Source organism: Procambarus clarkii, unplaced genomic scaffold (assembly GCF_040958095.1).
Source record: "Procambarus clarkii isolate CNS0578487 unplaced genomic scaffold, FALCON_Pclarkii_2.0 HiC_scaffold_397, whole genome shotgun sequence".
In the NCBI taxonomy this organism is placed as follows: domain Eukaryota; kingdom Metazoa; phylum Arthropoda; class Malacostraca; order Decapoda; family Cambaridae; genus Procambarus; species Procambarus clarkii.
In genome coordinates, this window is record NW_027189430.1 from 70,897 (window position 1) to 82,712 (window position 11,816).

Genomic DNA, 11,816 nt, shown 5'->3' on the forward strand with positions numbered 1-11,816 from the left:
GAGGGAGTTTGGTAGTAAAATAGGAGAGGGAGTGGGGAGGGTGTTGATAGATGCTTATGATAAATGGATAGATTAATGGAAAATTTATATAGGTAGATAGATGGATGGATACATTGATTGCTAAATATATATATTGACGGATAGACGTATGCATAGATGAGTTGATGGACGGAAAGACAGATGACTATATGGATGGATAGAAAGATGAGTTGATGGACGGATACATGGATAGATAGATGTATATAATGATAAATGGTTGGTTTAATGGGAAGATAGATTGATGGATTGACAGATATAAGTAGATAGATAGATGGATACATTGATGGATACATTTGTGCTAGGTGAACAGTCGAATCAGGCTAAAGAATATCTTTCGATTTGCTATTGCATCAACCGGGATTCGATCGGGGACCATTAGGATTATAACCATCGAACTCTCTCTATTTAGACGCTACGCCTCCAGTTTGTGTGTGTGTGTGTGTGTGTGTGTGTGTGTGTGTGTATGTGTGTGTGTGTGTGTGTACTCACCTAGTTGTACTCACCTAGTTGTGTTTGCGGGGGTTGAGCTCTGGCTTTTTGGTCCCGCCTCTCAACCGTCAATCAACATGTGTACAGATTCCTGAGCCTATCGGGTTCTGTCATATCTACACTTGAAACTGTGTATGGAGTCAGCCTCCACCACATCACCCCCTAATGCATTCCATTTGTCAACCACTCTGACACTAAAAAAGTTCTTTCTAATATCTCTGTGGCTCATTTGGGCACTCAGTTTCCACCTGTGTCCCCTTGTGCGTGTTCCCCTTGTGTTAAATAGACTGTCTTTATCTACCCTATCAATCCCCTTCAGAATCTTGAATGTGGTGATCATGTCCCCCCTAACTCTTCTGTCTTCCAGCGAAGTGAGGTTTAATTCCCGTAGTCTCTCCTCGTAGCTCATACCTCTCAGCTCGGGTACTAGTCTGGTGGCAAACCTTTGAACCTTTTCCAGTTTAGTCTTATCCTTGACTAGATATGGACTCCATGCTGGGGCTGCATACTCCAGGATTGGCCTGACATATGTGGTATACAAAGTTCTGAATGATTCTTTACACAAGTTTCTGAATGCCGTTCGTATGTTGGCCAGCCTGGCATATGCCGCAAATGTTATCCGCTTGATATGTGCTGCAGGAGACAGGTCTGGCGTGATATCAATCCCCAAGTCTTTTTCCTTCTCTGACTCCTGAAGAATTTCCTCTCCCAGATGATACCTTGTATCTGGCCTCCTGCTCCCTACACCTATCTTCATTACATTACATTTGGTTGGGTTAAACTCTAACAACCACATGTTCGACCATTCCTTCAGCTTGTCTACGTCTTCTTGAAGCCTCAAACAGTCCTCTTCTGTTTTAATCCTTCTCATAATTTTAGCATCGTCCGCAAACATTGAGAGAAATGAATCGATACCCTCCGGGAGATCATTTACATATATCAGAAACAAGATAGGACCGAGTACAGAGCCCTGTGGGACTCCACTGGTGACTTCACGCCAATCGGAGGTCTCACCCCTCACCGTAACTCCCTGCTTCCTATTGCTTAGATACTCCCTTATCCACTGGAGCACCTTACCAGATACACCTGCCTGTCTCTCCAGCTTATGTACCAGCCTCTTATGCGGTACTGTGTCAAAGGCTTTTCGACAATCCAAGAAAATGCAGTCCGCCCAGCATTTGTATATGTGTATGTTTGTGTGTGTGTTAGTTAGAGAGAAATAGATGTAGTAGATATAAAAGAGGATAAATACATTTATTTGATAGGCGGGGTCCAAGAGCTAATAACTCGATTCTGCAGATACATATAGTAAATATAAGGATAAAACACACACACACACACACACACACACACACACACACACACACACACACACACACACACACACACACACTAGTTGATAATGGACTGTTTTGTGTTCGTATCCATGTGTACTATTGTCATGACCGACAGACACGTGAAGCTATATGTGTTTATGTGTACCTGTAATTAAACTGACATGTGTACGGTAATTATCTGTATGTGTCCATTTTAAAGGTACATATTAGTGAATGTTTATTTATGTAAGTTGATTGACATATGTACGTATGCGCGCGTTTAGTGTTACTGTAATTTATATGGTTAACATGTATACGTTTGAATGACATAGTTTCCCATTATTGTCACATTTTTTGTTACTGTTTCGCTGTTCACTCTCACTCTCTGACCCCCGTCGACTAATTGTGCTCACGTGTGTTTGTTCAAGGTACGGTAACCATTGGCTTTTTACCCAATAATTTACAACTATTTGCAAACAAACATTTCTAAAGAACATCTATGTTTCTGATAAATATTCTTTTTCCTAACATACAAGTAAATCACACGGTACCTAACCTCAGTCAGAAACACTTTTCTTACTATCTCTCACAACGTCTTTTGCATATATATCCTATCTTAATAAATTTATAATTTAAATTCATAACTGGCAACCCTCTTCCAGCGCCTTAAAGGCCACCAAACATCATTCTTTTCCATTAACCTCTCCCAAATTATCTTTTGCACCAGTACACACACTAGGGGGCTTTATAACTGAGTGGACAGCGCTCTCGTCTCGTAATCCTAGTGTCAAAGTTCGATCCCCCGGTGATGGCGCCAACGAAAATCAGCAGAGTTTCATTCATTCATGATGCTCCTCTTACCTAGCAGTACATAGGTACTTGGGCATTAGACACCTGTTACGGGCTGCTTCCTGGGTGTGTGTATGTGGAATTTTTTTTTTATTAGCTAGTAAAAATTGATTGATTCACAGTTGAGAGGCGGGCCGAAAGAGCAGAGCTCAACCCTCGCAAGAACAACTAGGTGAACACAACAAGATAAATAATAACTAACCAAGATCTCGTATAATCTACTACATACGCTACCACCTCCCCCAGTACCACCCCACCTCCCCCCAATCCCTAAATCACTCTACCTAAGTCATTAAAAATATAAAACAAATCAATTAATACACAAAAAATACTAACTATAAATAAAGGAACCAAATTTTAAACATACAGCGACTCCAGCGTGGTCTAGTCGGAGGAGAACGTGTTCTCATCTGGATAGATTGCGATCGAGCCTGTCGGAACGGTTGTGTAACTGCAGGGCACAAATATTTGTGTGTGTCCCCTCCTGTAGCTGTCTCTGTTTCGACAGGTTCCCTGGATAGCTGGAATTGGCCTGGCCCTAGGAAAGTGGGGAAGGGGTGAAATCCGTTGGGCCCACGGATGGATACCTTGGATCCATACTCCTAGAGTAGGTCTAATCACCTGGGATTCGAACCCACGGTGGGAATAAGGGAGGAGATTTGGGGGAGGAGGGGACACAAATGGTTCCTGGAACCAAACCTCACATAAATCCGGACACTCACACACACACACACACACACACACACACACCCTTATCCGAACATTCACAGGGACACTCACACACACACATCCATAGACTGTGATAAGGGAGACTATCTGAGGGGAAACAGATTGCCTCCTGAAACCACAGATGTAACCGGACACATAATCATCCGGACACTCACAGGGACACCCACACTCACCCGGACACTCACAGTGTCTCACACACTGACACACATCCATAGACACAAACTGTGATAAGGGAGACCATCTGAGGGGACAAAGATGGCCTCCTGGACCCACAGGGTCCATATCCACAGGCTCAGATCAATATTTAAATATACATATATATTTATATATATAAAATTTTTTAAAGAAAATACACACACATATATATATATATATATATATATATATATATATATATATATATATATATATATATATATATAAATATATAAACAATAAGTAAATACATGACGAACTAAAAATCGAATCATAACACTTATTAAATGAATGAAAATATAATAAAAAATAATAAATTGAATAAAAAAAATAAAAAAATGTCAATGACACATAAAGGAATAAAAATATTTTATTCATAATTATTATAATACAATATATATATTACAAATATATTTATATATATATATAAATATATATATATATATATATATATATATATATATATATATATATATATATATATATATATATGTCGTACCTATTAGCCAGAACTCACTTCTCAGCCTACTATGCAAGGCCCGATTGGCCTAATAAGCCACGTTTTCATGAATTAATGGTTTTTCAACTACCTAACCTACCTAACCTAACCTAACCTAACTTTTTCGGCTACCTAACCTAACCTAACCTATACAGATAGGTTAGGTTAGGTTAGGTTAGGTAGGGTTGATTAGGTTCAGTCATATATCTACGTTGATTTTAACTCCAATAAAAAAAAATTGTCCTCAAACATAATGAAATAGGTAGCTTTATCATTTCATAAGAAAAAAATTAGAGAAAATATATTAATTAAGGAAAACTGGGCTTATTAGGCAAATCGGGCCTTGCATAGTAGGCTGAGAAGTGCGTTCTGGCTACTAGGTGCGACATATATATATATATATATATATATATATATATATATATATATATATATATATATATATATATATATATATATATATATATATATATATTTATATATATATATAGATTTTTTTAAACCTAGAAAGGGTATCACCTCTAGTGCAAGTGTAGGGACCCATAGCCTTGGAGAAGAAAATAAAGAGTACTCAGAGAAGACCTTGTGGATCCTCACTGACCACCTTGATACTTTCTTCTCTTCTCTAATATATATATATATATAACAATATATGGCTTGGGAACAAGATTGAATGGTCCCCAAGCCAATATGCAATTGAAAACTCCACACCCATGAAGGATTCGAACCCAGACAGCCAGGAGAGCTCTTCATCCCAAAGAGGGGGGGAACAGGGGCAGTGGTGCAGGTGAAACAGGGATGAAGAGGGGGAACAGGGGGAGAGGTGCAGGTGGAACTGGGATGAAGAGGGGGAACAGGGGGAGAGGTGCAGGAGAAACAGGAATGAAGAGGGGGAACAGGGGGAGTGGTGCAGGTGAAACTGGGATGAAGAAGGGGAACAGGGGGAGAGGTGCAGGTGAAACTGGGATGAAGAGGGGGAACAGGGGGAGAGGTGCAGGTGAAAGAAGGATGAAGAGGGGGAACAGGGGGAGTGGTGCAGGTGAAAAAGGGATGAAGAGGGGGAACAGGGGGAGAGGTGCAGGTGAAAGAGGGATGAAGAGGGGGAACAGGGGGAGAGGTGCAGGTGAAAGAGGGATGAAGAGGGGGGAACAAGGGGAGTTGTACAGGTGAAAAAGGGATGAAATGGGAGTGAAGGAGGTGCAGGAAGGGGGGCAGAGAGTGTGATGTAGGAGGGAGGGAGGACGATGGGAAGGGATGGCGGCGGGAGGGAAGACTACATGATGGGTAAGAAGGGAAGGTGAGTGAACGAAGGGAAGGACTAGCAACGGGAGGGAGGAAAAACAGAGGGAAGGGCGAGAGTGAGAAGCGGCGGAAGACATGAGAACGAAGGGATGGATCTGCGGCGAGAGGGAAGACGATGGGAAGGGCGGGATGGGAGAGGGGCGGGAGTGGGAAGGGCAAAAGGATGGAGGATGAGCAGGTATATGAGAGGGAGGAAAAGGGAAGGAGAAGGTGCCAGAACGAAAGGAGGGAGTTTGGTAGTAAAATAGGAGAGGGAGTGGGGAGGGTGTTGATAGATGCTTATGATAAATGGATAGATTAATGGAAAATTTATATAGGTAGATAGATGGATGGATACATTGATTGCTAAATATATATATTGACGGATAGACGGATGCATAGATGAGTTGATGGACGGAAAGACAGATGGCTATATGGATGGATAGAAAGATGAGTTGATGGACGGATACATGGATAGATAGATGTATATAATGATAAATGGTTGGTTTAATGGGAAGATAGATTGATGGATTGACAGATATAAGTAGATAGATAGATGGATACATTGATGGATACATTTGTGCTAGGTGAACAGTCGAATCAGGCTAAAGAATATCTTTCGATTTGCTATTGCATCAACCGGGATTCGATCGGGGACCATTAGGATTATAACCATCGAACTCTCTCTATTTAGACGCTACGCCTCCAGTTTGTGTGTGTGTGTGTGTGTGTGTGTGTGTGTGTGTATGTGTGTGTGTGTGTGTGTACTCACCTAGTTGTACTCACCTAGTTGTGTTTGCGGGGGTTGAGCTCTGGCTTTTTGGTCCCGCCTCTCAACCGTCAATCAACATGTGTACAGATTCCTGAGCCTATCGGGTTCTGTCATATCTACACTTGAAACTGTGTATGGAGTCAGCCTCCACCACATCACCCCCTAATGCATTCCATTTGTCAACCACTCTGACACTAAAAAAGTTCTTTCTAATATCTCTGTGGCTCATTTGGGCACTCAGTTTCCACCTGTGTCCCCTTGTGCGTGTTCCCCTTGTGTTAAATAGACTGTCTTTATCTACCCTATCAATCCCCTTCAGAATCTTGAATGTGGTGATCATGTCCCCCCTAACTCTTCTGTCTTCCAGCGAAGTGAGGTTTAATTCCCGTAGTCTCTCCTCGTAGCTCATACCTCTCAGCTCGGGTACTAGTCTGGTGGCAAACCTTTGAACCTTTTCCAGTTTAGTCTTATCCTTGACTAGATATGGACTCCATGCTGGGGCTGCATACTCCAGGATTGGCCTGACATATGTGGTATACAAAGTTCTGAATGATTCTTTACACAAGTTTCTGAATGCCGTTCGTATGTTGGCCAGCCTGGCATATGCCGCAAATGTTATCCGCTTGATATGTGCTGCAGGAGACAGGTCTGGCGTGATATCAATCCCCAAGTCTTTTTCCTTCTCTGACTCCTGAAGAATTTCCTCTCCCAGATGATACCTTGTATCTGGCCTCCTGCTCCCTACACCTATCTTCATTACATTACATTTGGTTGGGTTAAACTCTAACAACCACATGTTCGACCATTCCTTCAGCTTGTCTACGTCTTCTTGAAGCCTCAAACAGTCCTCTTCTGTTTTAATCCTTCTCATAATTTTAGCATCGTCCGCAAACATTGAGAGAAATGAATCGATACCCTCCGGGAGATCATTTACATATATCAGAAACAAGATAGGACCGAGTACAGAGCCCTGTGGGACTCCACTGGTGACTTCACGCCAATCGGAGGTCTTACCCCTCACCGTAACTCCCTGCTTCCTATTGCTTAGATACTCCCTTATCCACTGGAGCACCTTACCAGATACACCTGCCTGTCTCTCCAGCTTATGTACCAGCCTCTTATGCGGTACTGTGTCAAAGGCTTTTCGACAATCCAAGAAAATGCAGTCCGCCCAGCATTTGTATATGTGTATGTTTGTGTGTGTGTTAGTTAGAGAGAAATAGATGTAGTAGATATAAAAGAGGATAAATACATTTATTTGATAGGCGGGGTCCAAGAGCTAATAACTCGATTCTGCAGATACATATAGTAAATATAAGGATAAAACACACACACACACACACACACACACACACACACACACACACACTAGTTGATAATGGACTGTTTTGTGTTCGTATCCATGTGTACTATTGTCATGACCGACAGACACGTGAAGCTATATGTGTTTATGTGTACCTGTAATTAAACTGACATGTGTACGGTAATTATCTGTATGTGTCCATTTTAAAGGTACATATTAGTGAATGTTTATTTATGTAAGTTGATTGACATATGTACGTATGCGCGCGTTTAGTGTTACTGTAATTTATATGGTTAACATGTATACGTTTGAATGACATAGTTTCCCATTATTGTCACATTTTTTGTTACTGTTTCGCTGTTCACTCTCACTCTCTGACCCCCGTCGACTAATTGTGCTCACGTGTGTTTGTTCAAGGTACGGTAACCATTGGCTTTTTACCCAATAATTTACAACTATTTGCAAACAAACATTTCTAAAGAACATCTATGTTTCTGATAAATATTCTTTTTCCTAACATACAAGTAAATCACACAGTACCTAACCTCAGTCAGAAACACTTTTCTTACTATCTCTCACAACGTCTTTTGCATATATATCCTATCTTAATAAATTTATAATTTAAATTCATAACTGGCAACCCTCTTCCAGCGCCTTAAAGGCCACCAAACATCATTCTTTTCCATTAACCTCTCCCAAATTATCTTTTGCACCAGTACACACACTAGGGGGCTTTATAACTGAGTGGACAGCGCTCTCGTCTCGTAATCCTAGTGTCAAAGTTCGATCCCCCGGTGATGGCGCCAACGAAAATCAGCAGAGTTTCATTCATTCATGATGCTCCTCTTACCTAGCAGTACATAGGTACTTGGGCATTAGACACCTGTTACGGGCTGCTTCCTGGGTGTGTGTATGTGGATTTTTTTTTTTATTAGCTAGTAAAAATTGATTGATTCACAGTTGAGAGGCGGGCCGAAAGAGCAGAGCTCAACCCTCGCAAGAACAACTAGGTGAACACAACAAGATAAATAATAACTAACCAAGATCTCGTATAATCTACTACATACGCTACCACCTCCCCCAGTACCACCCCACCTCCCCCCAATCCCTAAATCACTCTACCTAAGTCATTAAAAATATAAAACAAATCAATTAATACACAAAAAATACTAACTATAAATAAAGGAACCAAATTTTAAACATACAGCGACTCCAGCGTGGTCTAGTCGGAGGAGAACGTGTTCTCATCTGGATAGATTGCGATCGAGCCTGTCGGAACGGTTGTGTAACTGCAGGGCACAAATATTTGTGTGTGTCCCCTCCTGTAGCTGCCTCTGTTTCGACAGGTTCCCTGGATAGCTGGAATTGGCCTGGCCCTAGGAAAGTGTGGAAGGGGTGAAATCCGTTGGGCCCACGGATGGATACCTTGGATCCATAGACCTAGAGTAGGTCTAATCACCTGGGATTCGAACCCACGGTGGGAATAAGGGAGGAGATTTGGGGGAGGAGGGGACACAAATGGTTCCTGGAACCAAACCTCACATAAATCCGGACACTCACACACACACACACACACACACACACACACACACCCTTATCCGAACATTCACAGGGACACTCACACACACACATCCATAGACTGTGATAAGGGAGACTATCTGAGGGGAAACAGATTGCCTCCTGAAACCAAAGATGTAACCGGACACATAATCATCCGGACACTCACAGGGACACCCACATTCACCCGGACACTCACAGTGTCTCACACACTGACACACATCCATAGACACAAACTGTGATAAGGGAGACCATCTGAGGGGACACAGATGGCCTCCTGGACCCACAGGGTCCATATCCACAGGCTCAGATCAATATTTAAATATACATATATATTTATATATATAAAATTTTTAAAGAAAATACACACACACACACACATATATATATATATATATATATATATATATATATATATATATATATATATATATATATATATATATATATATATATATATAAATATATAAACAATAAGTAAATACATGACGAACTAAAAATCGAATCATAACACTTATTAAATGAATGAAAATATAATAAAAAATAATAAATTGAATAAAAAAAATAAAAAAATGTCAATGACACATAAAGGAATAAAAATATTTTATTCATAATTATTATAATACAATATATATATTACAAATATATTTATATATATATATATATAAATATATATATATATATATATATATATATATATATATATATATATATATATATATATATGTCGTACCTAATAGCCAGAACGCACTTCTCAGCCTACTATTCAAGGCCCGATTTGCCTAATAAGCCAAGTTTTCATGAATTAATGTTTTTTCGTCTACCTAACCTACCTAACCTAACCTAACCTAGCTTTTTTTGGCTACCTAACCTAACCTTACCTATAAATATAGGTTAGGTTAGGTTAGGTAGGGTTGGTTAGGTTCGGGCACATATCTACGTTAATTTTAACTCCAATAAAAAAAAATTGACCTCATACATAGAGAAAATGGTTGCTTTATCATTTCATAAGAAAAAAATTATAGTAAATATATTAATTCAGGAAAACTTGGCTTATTAGGCAAATCGGGCCTTGAATAGTAGGCTGAGAAGTGAGTTCTGGCTACTAGGTACGACATATATATATATATATATATATATATATATATATATATATATATATATGTCGTATCTATTAGCCAGAACTCACTTCTCAGCCTACTATGCAAGGCCCGATTGGCCTAATAAGCCACGTTTTCATGAATTAATGGTTTTTCAACTACCTAACCTACCTAACCTAACCTAACCTAAATTTTTCGGCTACCTAACCTAACCTAACCTATACAGATAGGTTAGGTTAGGTTAGGTTAGGTAGGGTTGATTAGGTTCAGTCATATATCTACGTTGATTTTAACTCCAATAAAAAAAAATTGTCCTCAAACATAATGAAATAGGTAGCTTTATCATTTCATAAGAAAAAAATTAGAGAAAATATATTAATTAAGGAAAACTGGGCTTATTAGGCAAATCGGGCCTTGCATAGTAGGCTGAGAAGTGCGTTCTGGCTACTAGGTGCGACATATATATATATATATATATATATATATATGTCGTACCTAGTAGCCAGAACTCACTTCTCAGCCTACTATTCAAGGCCCGATTTGCCTAATAAGCCAAGTTTTCCTGAATTAATATATTTACTATAATTTTTTTCTTATGAAATGATAAAGCAACCCTTTTCTCTATGTATGAGGTCAATTTTTTTTTATTGGAGTTAAAATTAACGTAGATATATGACCGAACCTAACCAACCCTACCTAACCTAACCTAACCTATATTTATAGGTAAGGTTAGGTTAGGTAGCCAAAAAAAGCTAGGTTAGGTTAGGTTAGGTAGGTTAGGTAGACGAAAAAACATTAATTCATGAAAACTTGGCTTATTAGGCAAATCGGGCCTTGAATAGTAGGCTGAGAAGTGCGTTCTGGCTATTAGGTACGACATATATATATATATATATATATATATATATATATATATATATATATATATATATATATAAGGCACAACTCTCCTAAACACGAGAGTCAAGTATACAACTTTAGAACACTTTCCCACCAGGAGACTCGAACCCTAGCCAGCACAGAAGCCTTCCAGCAACTGGCATAACAGGTACGCCTTAACCCTCTCCACCACCTGCTCAGACCCTTAAAAGAGATGGTAATTTCGGAGTATTTAAATACAACAAAGATCACCACCTCCCAAGAGCACTAGAGCAAGTGAGGGGTCATTTAGACGTTAATTTCATCAAGTCCCTGTTAATATGGGAAGACACAGTGTCTATGCTTAAGGCACAACTCTCCTAAACACGAGAGTCAAGTATACAACTTTAGAACACTTTCCCACCAGGAGACTCGAACCCTAGCCAGCACAGAAGCCTTCCAGCAACTGGCATAACAGGTACGCCTTAACCCTCTCCACCACCTGCTCAGACCCTTAAAAGAGATGGTAATTTCGGAGTATTTAAATACAACAAAGATCACCACCTCCCAAGAGCACTAGAGCAAGTGAGGGGTCATTTAGACGTTAATTTCATCAAGTCCCTGTTAATATGGGAAGACACAGTGTCTATGCTTAAGGCACAACTCTCCTAAACACGAGAGTCAAGTATACAACTTTAGAACACTTTCCCACCAGGAGACTCGAACCCTAGCCAGCACAGAAGCCTTCCAGCAACTGGCATAACAGGTACGCCTTAACCCTCTCCACCACCTGCTCAGACCCTTAAAAGAGATGGTAATTTCGGAGTAT